The sequence below is a fragment of the Choloepus didactylus genome, chromosome 12, assembly GCF_015220235.1.
Source record: "Choloepus didactylus isolate mChoDid1 chromosome 12, mChoDid1.pri, whole genome shotgun sequence".
In the NCBI taxonomy this organism is placed as follows: domain Eukaryota; kingdom Metazoa; phylum Chordata; class Mammalia; order Pilosa; family Megalonychidae; genus Choloepus; species Choloepus didactylus.
The window spans coordinates 11155093-11170181 of NC_051318.1; the positions used below are offsets into that span (position 1 = coordinate 11155093).

The 15089-nt window shown below is 38.3% G+C and overlaps 1 long non-coding RNA gene across 1 annotated transcript; it reads left to right on the forward strand.

Annotated features, from left to right (window-relative positions):
* Positions 1-3074: 3074 nt before the first annotated feature.
* On the forward strand, positions 3075-14500 carry LOC119507248. Its single transcript, XR_005211173.1, has 3 exons — positions 3075-3318; positions 12624-12951; positions 14197-14500. It is a non-coding gene; the product is annotated as an uncharacterized LOC119507248 (long non-coding RNA).
* The last annotated feature ends 589 nt before the right edge of the window (positions 14501-15089 follow it).

The window sequence follows — 15089 nt, forward strand, 5'->3', positions numbered from 1 at the left end:
AGGTGCAGCAGAGCAGGGAGAGAAGTGACAAATAATAGAAGTATTCAGATGTGATAATTAATGACGTATATTGGGCTCTTACTTCAGGTGTAGCACAGTACTAATTGCTTTCCCTCAATTATCTGCTATAATCTTTTCAACATCCTCATGAGGTAAGTACTGCTCTTAACCCAATTTTTCAGGGGAGAAAACTAATCCATAAAAAGGTTAGATAAATATGTCCAAGGACTGAGCCTGAGTATAATCCACGATGGTAACCACTGTACTACTGTATTGACTCCCCAAATATAGTGTGATAACACCTTCTTGTGCCCTGCCAGCATTTGATGGAGATGCTTTAAGGAATCCTCATTCTTAAGGCTAAGAACAAACTAGTTTGGAGTAGGAGGGTATGTGAAAGAACATTACTGATGGCTCAGCTTGTGCAAAAACTGAGGTGGGTAAGACCTGTGTAGCTAAAGTTCAGAGAGTGAGGTGAGACAAGCCTGCAACACATGGAGGCCCTTGTAGGCCAGATTAAGGATGAGGCTTTATCCTCAAAAAAGCAACTGAAGGATTTTTTTTTTTTTTGAATAATGAGATTAATATATACTTATAAATTGTTGAACATAGGGAGATAAAGTATAGTAAACATTTCACATAAAAGTCCCTCTATATTTTGTCATGCTCTTAGTAGCATTGTATGATCACCATTGAGCAATGACACAGGATAACATGTTTTTCAGTAGATCACATTGAAAGATTTTAAGGAGGGGAGTGGTATGGTCATATTTGTTATGTATATCCACTGCCACAGACATACAACCTTGAAGTTCTGGGGTAGTCCACATTTGCCTTCCTTGTGTGTCTTCTGGCCTTCAAGCTATCCATGTTTACCTTGAGATTTGCTCTGGAGTGTTTCATTTTAATCTTTTTCCACCTAAGGAGGAATTTTTAAATTGCAGCTTTAAAAAAATCATTTTAATGTTTGTTGATTACTCACCATTCAGTCAGTAAATATTTGTGCACACTTGCTTGGTACTAGATTTTGAAGCTGTAGAAGAGAAAAAGGCTTTTCCCTAAATTTCAGCTGCTTACATTTTCCTGGGGGAATAGATACATAGAGAAATATTTGAAATGAAGTTTGGCAAATGCTGTAATAGAGAAGGAAGCTGGCTCAGAAAGTGGTTAGGGGGAAAAAGTGGTTGGTAACAGGAAAAAAATGGCGTCAAGGAAGAGGAAACATGGGAAGGCTGGGATTTGTGAAAACGTATGTTGTAATCCGAGCAATGAAATACATTTCCATATAGTTGGAGTTCTGGGTGAATAGGAGGAAGAAAGATGAGATGAGGTTGAAGGGTTTGGTTGGGTCAAAATGAAAGACCATGTGTGGAATGCTGAGGATTTGGATTTTTTGTTGTAGGTGACAGGAGATAATCGAGGTCTTTTCACAAATACTTTATGTACATACATATATATTTGTGTGTATATATTTATACACACTTAAAAATATATTTTAAAAATTCTGGAAGCAGCATGAGGGATAGACTAGGATTGGGAGAAACTAGGAATGAGGTTATGTAGGCTGTTGCTATAATCTGATCAAGAAACAAAAATGTAAATTAAGGTAGGATATTGGAAAGGCTGTGGGAAGAGGTGAAAAGTGCCTGAGGTGTACCTGAGGAATATTAGAATTCAAAGTGACAGCCAGAGGAAGACAGGCCTGCCAAGGAGACCAAGAAGTGGGAGAAGCAGAAGGAAAACCAAACCAAAGTGATACCTTGGAATCCAAAGAGGAAGAATGTTTTGAGAGGTTAGAAAGTAGTTTAAAAGTAGTCAAAAAGAGATCATGAGTAAATTGAGGGTGAAACACTCTAAAGTTTGGACAACAACAAGAAGAGAGATCACAGGTCCTAAAAATAGCCCTTTGGTGACTGATAGGAAGGCAGTTCACTAGAGCAGCAGGGAGAAACCACCTATTTTGAGCAGTACACATCCCACATTTATATCTGGTTTAAAGTGGTCTATTAAATTAACTAATTAAGTAATTTAATACAAGGCAGTTTTGAGGATGCTAAATAGTTGGGAGAATTAAATTAGATTTGATATTGGGATGGTTTAGTATACATGTTTAAGCTTTATGTTATGTAGTTCAGGGGATGGAATAATAATAATAGCTGACATCTGCTTCGTGTCAGGCCTCGTGCTTAGTTCTTTACATGCTGCGTTTCACTTAACCCCCAGTGCCCCATGAGGTAGTGTATCCATCAGGGTTCTTCAGAGAAACAGAATCAGTGGGATGGTTAGATAGATGATAGATAGGTGATAGATAGATAGATAGATATTAAGAGATTTATTTCGAGGAATTGGTCCATGCCTGGGAGCTAGCAAGTCTGAAATCCATAGGGTGCGCTGGCAGCCTGGAAACTTGGGCAGAAGTCTATGCTGCCGTCTTGAGACAGAATTTCTTCGTCAGAGAAAACTTGTTTTGCTTTTAAGGCTTTTCAAGCGATTGGATGAAGCCCACCCACATCACGGAGAATAATCTCCTTTACGTAGAGTCAACTGACTGTAGATGTTAACCGCATCTGCAACATACCTTCCAAGCAACACCCAGAGAAGTGTTTGAATAACTGGGTACTGTATAGCCTAGCCATATTGACACATGAAACTAACCATCATAGATGGGCATTGCTTCTATCCCCATTTTATAGAAGAAACGAGCTTCTTGTGTGCATTGTTTGAGAACAAGTACTCTTTTTTATGTTACTTGTTGTCTTCTCTGACTTGACTCTTAAGCCAGTCTGATGACTGATATAGGCAAACCGAGGAGAACTTCAGCTTCATTCACACCTGGCAAAAATCCTCCCTTGTTCTGACTCTTTCCCCAGTTGTTACTTTTTGCTGTCTCATGTTTGGGTCCTACTCCTGCACCTCAGTCTACTCAACCGAGTTTTGTTCTCTTCACTTAATTTTTGATGCTCTCTAGAGACTTGGAATTACATTTACCCTTTGGCCCTTTTTGCTACTGGAAACCAAGACTACAATCCTTTGCTGGAGCTCAAGCCCTAGGCATCCAAACCTACCAGCCAGCTTGGTTAGACCCTTCTTAAAAGCTGGTTTGGATATACAACACAGTACCCCATGTACTGCAGGCAGAAAGACCTTTAAGTCTAATATAGGATTTATCTCTCTTTAGAACTTGGGAGACGGTAAAGAGGCATGAAGAAGAGAGGTGGGAAAATGTCTTAGAGCCAAGGGAGATATAATATCAAGATAAAAGAATGACTGATGATGTCAAGTATTAAATAGAGATTATGGGAAAATCCATGGCATTAGGTAAGTGGGATGTTGTTCATGTATGGTGAGTAATATAAATGAAATGGTGAGCAGAAACCAGATTGCTAGGAAGTGAAGAATTTGTGAATAATAAGAAAATGGAGGCAGCTGAGTTGTTCTTTTAAAAAAGTTGGTCTCCTGCCCTTGGGAAGACTGTTGCTGCAAAGGAGAGGCTAGCCCTCCCTATAATTGTGCCTAAGAGCCTCCTCCCGAATGCCTCTTTGTTGCTCAGATGTGGCCCTCTCTCTCTAGCTAAGCCAACCTGGCAGGTGAAATCACTGCTCTCTCCACTATGTGGGATCAGACACCCAGGGGAGTGAATCTCCCTGGCAACGTGGAATATGACTCCTGGGGAGGAATCTAGGCCCGGCATCGTGGGATGGAGAACATCTTGACCGAAAGGGGGAAATGAAATAAGTTTCAGTGGCAGAGAGATTCCAAAAGGAGCCAAGAGGTCACTCTGGTGGGCACTCTTACGCACAATATAGACAACCCTTTTTAGGTTCTAATGAATTGGGGTAGCTGGCAGTGGATACCTGAAGCTATCAAACTACAACCCAGAACCCATGCATCTTGAAGACGATTGTGTAGGGGTGTGGCTTATGAGGGGTGACAATGGGATTGGGAAAGCTATAAGGACCACACTCCCCTTTGTCTAGTTTATGGAAGGATGAGTGGAAAAATGGGGGAAGGAAACAAACAGACAAAGGCACCCAGTGTTCTTTTTTACTTTAATTGCTCTTTTTCACTTTAATTATTATTCTTGTTATTTTTGTGTGTGTGGTAATGAAGGTGTCAGGGATTGATTTTGGTGATGGATGTACAACTATGTAATGGTACTGTGAACAGTCAGATGTACGATTTGTTTTGTATGACTGTGTGGTGTGTGAATATATCTCAATAAAATAAATATAAAAAAAAAGTTGGTCTCACAAAAGAAAAACAGGATTTGGGTTTGAATGTGTAGAGGGTCGTGCTTGTTTTTGTCTTTGTTTTGTGTGTGCACGTGTGGTGGGAGAGATCAAAGTTTGTAGGCAGATGGGAAAGAGTCAGTGAAGGGAGTAAAAGTGAAGATAACCAGAGTGAAGAGACAGAGGGCCTGATGGAGGCGATGGCCTCCCGGATGCCCAGAGCGGGTGTGAGGGGCCAAGGGCAGGGGTGGAGGTTAGCCTTGGGAGAGACCTGCCTCTCAGGCAGCAGAGAAAGGAGGATGCAAGCAGGTGGCGTCACTACAAAGAAGAGGTGGCTGGTGATGATGTGAATGAATGACCAAGGAGTAATAATGGGGAGAAGGGGGGGTGGGGTCGAGGCTTTTCTTGCCTTGTGAGTCAGGGAGAGTGGGAGAAAGAGTAGACTCCACAGAGTAAACTTTTGAGGCAGGTGGCATCATTATGAGAAAGCAGGGTTTCAGTTAGGGCACAGTTGTGGAAAGACAACTGGTAGGCAAGGTGAAAAAAAAAAAAATTCTGGGAAGTCTAGTGGCAATAGACCAGTTACTGCTAATCTAGTTGCAATAGATTAGGGACGTCCCGTTGCATGTTCCACAGGGCATAGTGAAAGTGCTTAGTGAAGGGAAAGGACAGATTTGGGTTCAGGGGCTTAGCTGGATAATAAGGAATACAGGGGGTGAAGCCAGGAACTTGCCTTTAAGCCCCTGATGAGACCTATACACATTTTACCATAACCTTGAACACCTGGTTGCATTTACCTGTTTCCATGTCTGTCTGCTGCTTCTCTCCCATAAGCTCCTCGAGTCAGGGCCACACCTTACTTCTCATGCTATCTGCATCGGGCACGTAGAAAGCAGCCTGTACATGCTTATTGAATGAAGAGTGTGAGATGGATGGTGAATGAAGAGCTGTGCCTACTAGCCAGGACTGACAGTCTGGTTGGGAAATAGGCTGGAGGTACATATTAGTGATGCAGGATAACTGGAGAAGTTTCCAGAAGCACCCTCCTAAGCCTGAAGCTCAGCACTAAAAGCCAAGGCCCAGACTCCTTACCTGGTTCCAATTATCCCCTGTCCCCCCCAAGGCTAGGGTCAGTAAAAACCAGCATGCCACCACAAAATCTGCCATTCTCCACTAACATGAAGAACTACAGATGTGTGTGATGGGACAAAAAGTAGTAATGCATGAACGTGCCCAGCCTCTCCCTCTCCCTGCCGACTACAGGTCTGGCCAGGTCTGCTTGGTCTTTTTCTACCCCAGTCTCTGAGGACAGTTTTTCTCAACCAGCTGGAGTCTTTGGAGCTTTGAAAGTAGAATCGGAGGATTCGGGAGAGGCCTGGGCTGGTGGCAATGGTTTTTGCTCAGAGTTTGGGGTAGAAATATGAGAGCTCCATTGTCTGGGAGAGTTAGCTGGGAGGAGAAGACAATTAGAATACAAAGTTTCTAGAATGTGTTCTCTCCAAGGGACCAATTAGAATGTTGTTTGGTGGGGATAAATTTCGGAAAATGTGTTCCCGGCAAGGTTGGGGGGACAGTTGATGTGAGTGGGTGACAGAATCGTAACTAATAAGAAAGCTGTTATGTTTCAGAGGAACTGAAAAGGATCTGAAGATTAGAAATAATACATCTGAACTATACTTTAAATGATCTAAATTCCTAATGGTGTTGGGGAAAGTTCAATGTGCTTAATTTAAGATAAGTCATATTTACACATCTTTCGTTGTGAGTCCCTTCGTAAATATTAAGAGATGGAGAAGTATCTGACCAAATGCGTTTGACAGACCCTTTTCTCATACCCCAAAAGATGAGTGTTTCATATTTCTTCTGAAATACTTTGCTGACTGATTTCAGATAGAGCTGCTGTTAAAAGAGTGTCCTCTGATTATGAAAAGCTGGGTTTGAGAATAAGAACTACATTGGGCTCTTTTGAATCCAGGTGTTTTGTTTTACAGTTTTACATCTGCATTGCATCAGACACAGCAGAAGTTAGCATTCCATTTTCCATGCTTTAGTAGCCCACTTCAGGTCTGTCTGTGTTTAAAAAGTAGTTTATATTTTTAGCATCGAGAGCCGTTATCCATTTGCCTATGGAGCATAAAGTTTGTAGATTATATGCAATGCATTTTAAATCCTAGACATGTTTTTTGTTTGTTTGTTTGTTTTTTACCATAGCCTTCTCCCTTCATTTGCCAGCCCACATGTAGGAGCATAGAGTCATTTTAATATTGGTCTAAGAAAAATTTAATTCAGAAGGCATATCTGCCCCAGATACCATGCAGTGCTTTACAAAGCCTAATATGATAATCATGATATTTTTTATTCCTTGCTGTTTTCGGTTACTAGTGTCATTCTCTACCACTGGCATGAATAATTAAGAGTTGAAGTTTTGTATTTTCGAAAAGACTCTCATTTACTAAAGATGTAAATTGACTTGAGAAAAGAAAATTTGCCTATATTCAAAGCACTCTAGAATGTTACATTGAAGTGGTTTACATTAATCTCAGTTAGAATCAGAAAACTGGAAAAGACAGCCTACGATATTCTGATTGTATAATTGGTCTATTTTTCTCCTTTTGTTTTTCCTTTTAAAAGCAATACATGTTCATTTTAGAAACTTGGAAAGCGCCAGTAGACAAAAAGGAGTACTCCCTCACTCAGAGATAACCAATTGACCATATTTGTGGGTATCTTCTCAGACATTCTTCTGAGTGTGACAGAATATATCTATTTATCTTTAAAAAAATAGATTAATAGATTGACTCATTTTTTTAAATGAGCTGGGAAGTTATCTCTTGGCTTTGTTTCATGACCACATTATTATTTAAGAAAATATATCGTTCTGAAGCCTTAGAAAACATCCTTCCTTTACATCACCAGGAATGGTGAACTACACGTAGGCTGTTTACTCAACATTTTTCATTCTGTCAGCATGGTTGGATGCCAAATGGCTGCACTGAATAATTTTCGAAGGTATGTTTTTTTGATACTTTGCCAGGGAAATCATAACTCTTAAAATGCTCCATAACCCCAACCATACAATTGGATTTATAGATAGATATTATGTTCCATGTTTTGTTGTTTTCCCACTGTTTCGGTACCTGAGATTGGTGCCAAAGGCTCTCAACCTCACTCCATTTATTAAATTAGAGTGTATAGCTACATTTATACAAAGAGCCTAGGAAAGATAAAAGGACCTTGTTTGTTTATCATTATAGTTAAGTATCTTTACATCAGTGAGAAAGAGCTGTATTATTTCTAAAATATCTCAGTGAACGTGCCTGCTTGAGAAGAGGTATCCTGGTGAATGGAATTATTTGACACCTGAGCCACCAGAGGGGCTCATTGCTTTATTCCAGTAAGGCATATTGCTGCAAAAGGTGTTTTGTCCCTAAAATTCAAATCTATTACTTCTCCCCTTAAAGCCCTTCTGTAGCGCCTTATTGCCTGCCCTGCAGAATTAATTCCAGACTCTTTAGAATGGCAGACAGGCCTTCTGTGACCCTACTGTCAACCTCATTCTTTGTTGCCCCCATCCCAAATCCTTTACTCCAGTCATGTGGCAGTACTTGGAATTCTCTGAAAATAATCATTCTGTTTCATGCCCCTGTACTTTAATTTGTGTCCCCTCTTTCTGGAATGTTCTACTGTACCATCTCAGGTCAGGCATCACTTCCTCAATGAAGCCTTTCCTGACTTTCTCTACCGCCCTGCCTTCCCCCACTTCCAGGGACAGTAGACCCTTTGTGTCACCACTGCATATTGGTAATTGTATCACAGCATCTGTAATGCATTGTTTTTACATGTGCCTCTCCTTGTTAGACTATAAATTCCATTCACCATCTATGCTTTGTAGCCCTCATTTTTCCTTAGTAATATAGTAATAGCGTTTCCACTAGCCTGCCTTCATCCCTACTCACTTGCTCCCTAATTTATTCTCCACATCACCTCCAGAGTAAGTAGGCTCTGGAAACAATACCTCTAGGCTTTAGAGGTCTGGTGGAACTGGGGTGAAATGAGCTCCAGGGCACAATTATCACCAAGTTTCCTGCAGTAAACATTCTGATTGCCTGGACCCTAGCCACCGGGTGGAAGATTCCAGACAGGAGTGGGGGTTGGGGAGGGAATGAGGAGACAGTAGAGAAAGTAGTTGCTGTGAGAAACTGGGCAAAGAATCTGATGTGGACAGCCATACAAGTCACAAATCCAAAAATGTATGGTTCATATAAATAGTGCTACTATGAATACTTTTGTACATGTCACTTGGTGCAAAGATGCAAGAGTTTCTATATTAGGAGTGGGATTATTATGTTGTAGAATATACACATATCTACAAGGTAATACCAGAATATTAACCCAACTGATTGAATAAATTTATACTCCAGCTAATCCTAAGGGTTTCTCCATACTCTTGTCAATAGGTGATCTTACTCGACATTTACATATTGTCAGTCTATTGGGTATGTAATTGTATCTCATTGTGGTTTTCATTTTCATTTTCATCATTACTATTGAAATTGAGTATATTTTCACATTATTGGCTAATTCACATTTTCTGTTCTGTGGAATGCCTATTCATATTTTCACTCATGTGTCTATTAGTTTGTCTCTTTCTTATAAAGCTGTAAGCCTTTTAGTTTACCTGTATGAAGTGTCCCATCTCTGTTTCATTTCCCCCACTGATCTGCAGTGCCAGCTTTGTCAAATACCTGTTTCTGGGTTGTCTTTTCTATTCCTTTGACCAATTTGTCTATCCTGTGCAAGTTTTCTGTGGTTTCAGTAGTTAGAGTTTTATACTACCTCTTGATATCCGGTAAGACTTGAAGACAACTCTCCTCATTCCCTTCTTTGGCTGTCTTTGGCACTTTGTTCTTCTATATAAACTAAAGAGTCGGTTAAGAAGGTTATTTTGATATTTACTGAACATGTAGAGTTCAAGGAAAATTGACATCTTGATGGAACTTGTCCATTCATGTGATATGTCTCTCCATTTACTTAGACATTTCTACACATATTTCAGTAAAGTTTTATAGTTTTCTACATGAAGTTTCCTAAATATTTTGGTAGATTTCCTCCCAGATACCTTATTTTTTGTGCTATGGTAAGTGATATCCTTTTGCAGCTGTTTTTTGCTGATATATAGAAATGCAATTGACTTTTTTGTTATGGTGATAAAGTGAATAAAACATAAAAATCATTTAAACAATTTTAAGTATATAATCCTGTGAAATCAACTGCATCAACAGTGTTGGGTAATTTTCACCACTGTCTATTTTGAGACCACTTTCGTCATCCCAGACAGAAGCTTGTACCCAATGAGCAGTAACTCCCCATTCCCATTTCACCGATCTCCTGCAAACCACTATCCTGCTGCTTGTCGCTATGATCTTTCTTACACTTAAGTATTACACATAAGAGAAATTGCACAACATTTGTCCTTTTGTGTCTGGCTTATTTCACCCAACCTGATGTCTTCAAGTTTTATCCGTGTTGGGGCATGTGACAGATCATCATTCCTTTTTTGGGCTGTATGGATAGATCACAGTTTTTTTTTTATCCTGTTGAGGGACACTTCGGTTGCTTCCACCTTTTGACTATTGTAAATAATGCTGCTGTGAACATGTGTAAAAGGGTCTGTTTGATACTTTTGAGTATCTACCTAGAAGTAGGATTTCCACAGTGGCTGCACCGTTTTACATTCCTACCGACAAAAAATGCAACTGACTTTTGCTTTATGGATTATATAGCTAATAATTTTGCTGCATTTTCTTATTTCTTATACTTCATGATAGTTTTTTTGAGTTTTTGGTGTAGACAGGCATTTCATTTGTATATAATAACCATTTTGTTTTTTCCTTTCTAGTCTTTATGCTTCTTTTTTATTTTTCTTGATGTTCTGCAATAGCAGGAACTCCAACAAAAAGTAATATAGGAATAACAATAGTTTACCTCTTGTCTTAGTCATTATTTTTAAAGGAAATGCTTTTAACTTTTTACTGGGGAGGATTGTTTTACTGGAGATACCCTTTATTAGGTAGGCTAAGATTGTTCTTTTCTATTCCTTTTTTAGCTAAGAGGTTTTTAAAAGTTATTGTTAAAAATGGCATGCAAACTTTTCAGAATTCTTTTTCTGCCTCTTTTGAAATGACCACATAGCTTTTCTCTTTTAGCATGGTAGAAATTATACCAATTAATTCTCTAATGTTGGCAGCAGCCTTGCATTCCTGGAATAAACCCACTTGATCATTATCTATCTATCCGTACTAATATTTTATTGAAGATTTTTGCATCCATGATAAGAGTAGGAATTGGACAGTAATTTTTTCGTGTATTTTCCTTGTTTGGCGTCAGTATGAAGGTTATACTTGTATCATAAACTGAGTTAGTGGATGTTCCTCCTTTTATGCTCTCTGAGTTCAAGATTCCTCAAATCTTTGTAAAACTTGCCTGTGAAACTGCCTGGACCTGGTGTTTTCTTTGTGGGAAAAATTGTAACTACTGATAAAATTTCATCAATGATTTTAGGCTAGTGAGAATAAAACTATTTAACAACCAATCAGAATGGTTGCACTAATCAATCCCAGGACCCTGACCCTAAGCAAACAGTCTGGTCTGACTGTACATTCCATACAGGTGAGATATCAGCCCCGATGTTTTAAATTTCATATTTTAAATTTCTTAAATGAGTTTTGTAACTTATGTGTTTCTAGGAATTTGCCCATTTTTTACTTTACTTTTTTAAATTTATTGATAAATTGCTCATAATATTTTTAATAAACTATTTTTTAAGAGCAGTTTTGGATTTACAGAAAAATTGCACAGAAAGTACAGAGGGTTCCCGTATGTCCCCTCTTCCTCTTCCTCCTTCCCCCCATAAATTGCCCCTATTATTAACACCTTGCATTTGGGTGGTACATTTGGTGTGCAGTTGATGAACCAATATTGATATGTAGTTATTAATTAAAGTCCATAGTTTACATTAGGATCCACTCTGTTGTACAGTTCTGTGGGCTTTGACAAATGTGTAATATCATCTACGCACCATTACAGGGTCATACAGAAGTGTTTCACTGCCCTAAAAATGCCCTGGGCTCCACCTCTTCATCCCTCCCCCCTCCCCTTCAACCCCTGGCAACCACTGTCCTTCTACTGTCTCTATAGTTTTACCTTTTTCCGGAATGTCTATCGTTGGAATCATACAGTGTGCAGCCTTTTCAAACTGGCTTCTTCCACTTAGGAATGTGCCCCTAAGGTTCTTCCATGGTTTTTCATGGATTGATAATTCATTTCTTTTTATCACTGAATAATACTCCATGGTATAAGTGTACTACAGTTTGTTTATCCATTCACCAATGGAAGGGCGTCTGGGTTGCTTCCAATTTTTGGCAACTATGAATAAAGCTGCTGTAAACATTCACGTGCCGGTTTCTATGTGAGCCTGTGCTTTCAGCTTATTCGGGTAGTTACCTAGGAGCATGGCTGCTGGATCAAATGGTGGCCTATGCTTAGCTTTGTAAGAAACTGCCAGACTGTCTTCCAATGTGGAAGACATTTTGCATTCCCACCAACAATGAATGACAGTTCCTGTTGCTCCACGTCCCCACCAGCACTTGGTGTTGTCAGGGTTTTGATTTAGCAATTCTAATATGTGTGTAGTGTCTCATAATATTTTTATCCATTTAATTGCTATTATATATATTATATATTATTTTTTTAATGAGCCAACTTTTGCTTTGTTGATCCTTTCTATTGAATATTGTTTTCTGTTTCATTAATTTGTGCTATTTTATTTCCTTTATTCTCCTCTATTAAGGTTTTTTCCTGTTCTTTTTGTAATTCCAGCCTTTCTTCTTTTTTAAAGTAAGCATTATAAGGCTATTAATTTTCCCCCATTTAGCTGTACATCATCAGTTTCCTGCATAGTCATTATGATTGGTTCTGAGTATTTTCTAAATTCTCTTGTGATTTCTTCTTTGACTTATGAACTGATTAGAATTATACTTTTAAATTTCCAAATTTTTGGTCATATTTTGTTATTGATTACATTGTGGTCAAAGAATGTAGCCTCTAGGATAGTGATTAGTTGACATTTGTTGAGACTTGCTCTGTTGGCTAGTACATGATCAATTTTTATAATCGTTCTTGTGTTAAGAAAATGTATCCTCCAGTTGTTGGCTACAGGGCTCTATATATGTCCGTTGGACCTGGTTTGTTATTATGATGGTTAAATCATCCATATTTTTACTGATTTTTTTTTCTTATCAATTTCTGAGAAATGTGTTCGTGGTTGGTTGAATGTATACCCCAACTAACACATGTTCTTAATTTTGTTCCCCATCCCTGTGGGTGTGAACCCAGTGTAAACAGAACTTTTGTAGAAGTTATTTTCAGTCAAGATGTGGCAGAGAGAACCAGGGTTACCCGAGGATTGTAAAGTGAGCCCGGAAGTCACCCAAGCTGGAAAGAGAAGACATAGTCCCGTGTGGGAGAAGGAGATATGAGCCAAGGAGCTGCAGGGATTACCGCCAGCACCAGAAACCACAGGCTCCAGGAGAAAGCAAGCTTTCCTGATATCTTGCTTCAAAACTGTGAGCCAAGAAATTCCTGATTTTTAAGCCAACGCATTGTGTGGTATTTTTCATAGTAGCCTGGCAAACTAAGACAATTTGTTTGTCTCCCTCAGTAGGTATATTTGGCAGTTTCTCTTTCTTGTTTTATCTTTTTAATTGCTTGATATTTTTGAAAGCTATATTATTAGAAATATGCAAGTTTAGAATTGTTTACATCTTCCTAAAGAATTGAATCTTTGTCAATATTAAATAAACCTATAGCTCTAATAATGTTTTTTGCCTTAAATCTCTTTCTCTTTTGTTTTACAATCTGGTAATATATCTACACACTTTTTGGGGGGTTAATATTTATTACTTGTTTTTTATCTTTTTTCTTTCAACCCTTCCATGAATTTATTTACTTTATAGGTGGCTCTTGTAAACTACAGGTAGCAAGATTTTGGTTTTATATCTTGTTTGATACAAAGTCTAGTCCACTTTTATCATTCTAATATATACAATATATTAAAAAGATATTTGGATTCCATTTCTACCGTCTTATTTTATGCATTCTGTTGTTCTGCCTTTTCTATATTCTTTTTTATCTTCTTTTTTGCCTCCTTTTGGATTAAGTTTCATATTTTGTTTTTCCTTATTCAATTTTTTCCCCTTAACTAGTTTGGAGCTTACAGTTTTGCTTTTTATATTTTATGGTGTGCTGTAGAGTTTTTAGCTTATGTATGTGTGTGTGTGTAATTTGATAAAGTATAATTAATAAAGTTTTAAGTTAATTATTATTTTTACTCCCCTCCTGAACAAAGCACAGACCTTTGAATAACTTGTTTCTGACTATCTCCTTTCAACTTATGTGCCATTTTTACCAACATTTTAGTTTTATAATATTTTTTAGCCCCACAAATAGGAAATTATTATTACTGCTTAACACAGTCACTGATTGCTTAGATTTAGCCATGTGTTTATCATTTTCTTTGCTAGCTATCATTTTTGGATCTCAGACCTTCTTTCTGGGATCAGTTTCCTTCATCCTGAAGTACCTCCTCTAGAAGTTCCTTTAGTGAGTGGTAGTAAACTCTCATTTTTTTTTGGTCTATCTGAAAATGTCTTTATTTTTCCCTCATCTCTTATGAGATGGTTTTGCTAGGTTTAGAAATGGAGATCTAGGTCGTCAGTTACTCTCTGTGCACTTTGAGAATGTTATTCCACTGCCTTCTGGCTTCCGCTGTTGCTGCTGCTAAGTGTGCCATAAGTCTGATTGTAATTATTTTTCTTTCTGACTGCCCTAATATTTTCTCCATCTGAATTTCACTTTAATGAATCTTATTGTTAATCTCTTTTTATTTATCCTACCTGAAATATGTTAGGGATATTGAAACTTCCATGATAAAAGAAGAGAACCAACTGAAAAAAGTCACATTTTGCCCTGGCCCATCTCTCCCCCTTCTACACCCACCACCACATTTGAATGCAGTTATGAGATCCGGAGCTGTGGCAACCATCTTGAAGCCATGAGGTGACAAAGACAAAAATGGAGAAATGTGAGAGAAAGAGCCACTCCAAGGTTTCCTTGGGTACTAGGTTGCCTATCTCTAGACTTCATGCTATCAGAGAAAATTAACTGTCACTTTTGCTAACTCTGTACTCTTTAGTCACTCTTTCTGTTATTTGCAGCCAAAGCAATCTTAATCAAAACATGATAGTTTATTTCCCCTGTGAAGTGGGCCAGAGCATTGGGTAGCAAAGTAAGTGCTCAGTAATATTTTTCAAATGAATCCTGATCATTTTGTATCATGTGTATGGAGAAATCTTTGTTTTGCCTTTGTGCATACGCCTAAGTTTATAACTGGTAGCAAGAGATTAAAGATGACTTATTGTAAGATTTTCCCTTCACCTGAAAATTTATTTGGAAAACTGTAGTTTTAGGAATTACTTTCTAAACTTAGTGTTGTGGCTCACTTTGTCTTTTAAACAAAATTCTTGGGTCTTAAAAGTAAAGGAGTACCATCCCTTTGTTATTTCTGTTGCTGGCACTCCATGCCATTAATTCTCAGGGAGATTTGTTTTAAGTGGGAAGCACTGCACAAATGTATTCATCTTTCTGGAACAAAAGTTATGTAAGTGAAGCGCAATAATTTTAGTAATTAATAGATATGGAGAGTCTGGTTTATATGTATATATAGAAACACCTCTTTTGATTTGGTGTAGCAGCCAAGTTCTGTTACATGGTTTGGGTACTCCAAATGCTCATCTGCATTTT